The sequence below is a fragment of the Carlito syrichta genome, unplaced genomic scaffold (assembly GCF_000164805.1).
Source record: "Carlito syrichta isolate Samal-C Ts95f unplaced genomic scaffold, Tarsius_syrichta-2.0.1 Scaffold316033, whole genome shotgun sequence".
In the NCBI taxonomy this organism is placed as follows: domain Eukaryota; kingdom Metazoa; phylum Chordata; class Mammalia; order Primates; family Tarsiidae; genus Carlito; species Carlito syrichta.
The window spans coordinates 197,038-200,332 of record NW_007260129.1 but is presented as its reverse complement, the minus strand read 5'-3'; positions in this window follow the sequence as shown (position 1 = coordinate 200,332).

Below are 3,295 nucleotides of genomic sequence, written 5' to 3'. Positions count from 1 at the left end.
GAAGACAGGGCTCGAGTGGCTGAGGCTGCTCACAGGGGTCTCTGAGGGGAACCAACAAAAGAGTTCTGCCACGGAACAGAACAGGTGGTGGCGTGGCCACGCAACGGAGTCCTGCCATGCGAAAAGCACAGGGTGTCCCCCAACCCAGGGCGCTTCCAGGGCACCCCACAACCTTGGTCCTGTGTTCTTGTGTGGTGTCTGAGTGGACCACAGGACAGAGATGAGGCGTGAGCCTGGCCTCGCCCCAAGAGCCTTTGAAAGTAGTTTCCTCTGGAAGCCAGAGCGAGGAAGCCGCTGCCAGCCTGGAAGCGGCTGCAAGGCGAGGAGTGGGCTGTCCGGCCCACAGACAGCAGGGAGCTGGAGGCTGCCCTACGTGCCTCCGGCGGGCCCACCCCGGACCGGACAGGCCTTCCCCAGACTCGCTGGGCGGCTCAGCCTGGCCATGCTGACACCTGACCTGCGCAGCTGGAGCCATCAGTGCATGCTGTCTCAGCCACTCGGTGTGCGGTGAGGCTTGCCACCCAGCAACAGGACGCAAACGCGAGTCCAGGCAAGGACCAGCGGACGCTGAGGTGCGGGAGGCCCCAGGCCCATGGAGAGCAGCCTGTAGCCGCCGCTGCTCCTGACACCTGGCCACGTCACTGCATGAGTCGACCCGAAGGCCGAGGGACTCGGGGGCCAGGGAAGGTCAGAGACCCAAACGAGGGGCGGAGGTCTGGCTGACGGCAGACCTTCCCACAGCCTCCACAGCGCAGCTTCAGCACCAAGAGTCAGAGCTGGATGCGGGCAGCACGCCCTGACACCAGGAGCAGGGCCGGCCGCGGACGCCCACTGCGACGTGACCTCCCGCCCTCGGCTCTCAGCCACGATGTCCGGAGGTTTGGCTGGAGTCTGGCCTCTGCTTTGGGTGCATCAAATGTGAATCTGCAGATGGCTTCACCCCTGCAGGAGGCAACTCTGAAACCAGAAACCATGCACACACACCACACACACACGCACCACACACACATGCACAAACCACATACACATACGAACCACACACTACCCACGCCCCATATAAACCACACACACAGAAACCATACACACACATGAACCACACACACACACATGAACCACACACACACACGAACCATACAAGTACTATGTAAACCACACACCATAAACACCACACATACACCATACACACATACCACACACTACACATGCACCACATGTGTAATATGTGCTGTGATGTGTGTGGTTTATATGGTACACACAAACCACACACACCACAGACCCCACACACACACAAATCAGACACTATACATACATGCACCATACAAACCACACACACACATCACGCGAAGCCACATACCACACACTCCATATACACACAAACCACACTCCATTCACACATCACTCACAAGCCACACTCATACCATATAAACCACACGCACCATATAAACCACATATACCCCATACACATTCAGACACACAACCCACACACTACACACGTACCATATAAACCACACACTACACACGCACACAAGAAGGTGCAGTAAGTAAACTCCGAGACCAGGGTAGCTGGCACCCAGAGGGAGTCTGGGTTTTCATGGGGTAGAAACCCATTCAGCCAGAGCACGCTAGGCTTTCGAGGTGGGTTGTCAGAGTCCAGGTACCGCCTGCCCAGACTGAAAGCAGCCACAGGAGACCCGAATGGAGACGGTGACCCGACAGAGAGATGCCCACGGCAGTCGCAGGAGGAGCAGAGCTCACGTGGAAGCAAAAATGAGTGACCACATGTGTCGAAGATCCATTCAGGAACTTCCCACAAGTTAAAGGGGAACAGTCCAAATGACTTGACCCAGGAAGAATCCAGAAAATGAACACATCTAAGGGGGAAAGGACCTCAGGTGAGTCCAGCCCTGGAACGACCCAGACTCCAGATAACAGATGTGCATTTCAAAGCAGCCACTGAGGCCATCTCAGCCAAGAAAAGAAAAAGCATGTTTCTAGCACATGAACATCTCAGAAAAAGGAGAAGTTCCAGCAGAGAAATAAAAGAGAATCCAGTGGAAACTCCAAGTAGAATTCACTGGCTGTTAGAGCCATCATGGGATGAACAGAATCTTGGAGGCCTGTCTGATGAGTTGAAGAGGCCAACGGAACAACCCGTGCCAGGACTATGCAGCGAGATGCTGTCTGCCGAAGACAGCAAAGGCAGAGGTTGGCCTAGACGCCCCAAGAACAGCAAGGACATCTGTGCACCAACAGCCCACCAACTTGGATACAGGATCAAGTGAGAGTGCAATATATATACTACACTGTCCCGCATTTGGAGTAGGGAAGTCGATGAAATAAGGACTAAATGTTAAGTATTTTTCTCTATTTGTACACACACGCATGTGAGCCATTCAGTTTAGAGGATTTTGTTACAACAGCCTGAATGGACTGAGGCAGCAGGTAATAGAATACACGGTGCATGGGTGGAAGCAAGCCTTTTTGAGTGTGGTCTTTTACGTAAATTTACTTTTAAAGGACATAAATATTTTAACCCTAGAATTTAAAATGAACTAAAATTAGCATAAAAGCATAACAAATTGGTAATACGATCTTTCTCTTGCACAGAGAAATAATTACTTCAAGTACTGCAAACACAGGATCTTGTACGGCCTCAGTGGAATGTATTCTAAGGACCAAAATACTGCAAGAAGACTTTAAATGTCCCTCAGTAGTTGTACTGGTACTTACTGCTATCAGTAATGTCAGTCGTGGCATTCTGAAACTATTTGAAGCTTTTGGGATCAAGATTTTCACCATAAGAGATACAAGTATAACATCAAAGAAGCTGGGTGAACACCTGTTAACCACTGTTAACTCTGAATTGAAAATATTAACATGAACACATTTTGAAAATGTGTCTGCCCCAGAGCTCTGTCCTGGCAGGTGGTCACCAGCCACAGCATCCTGAGAGCAAAGAGCACCTCCAGAGGCAGAGGTGAATTTCTAAAGATCTCCCTCCCCTCAGGGAATGAGAATTTCTTAGAGAAATGGCCGACGCCATGTCCTTCCGGGACAGAAAATGGATAAGGAAAGCCCAGGGTGTCTTGTGATGTCAGAAAACGTCATGAAAGGAGACAGAAGCTTGGTGAATAGGCTTCCACTGGCCAAGGATGGAACAGTTTGAGCATTAAAGAATGGGTATAGTGGATCAAAACATACTGAGTGCCGGGCTCGGTGGTTCAGCCTGTAATCTCGCGCCTTAGGGAGGCTGAGGTGAGTGGATTGCCTGAGCCTGCGGGTTCGAGACCCGCCT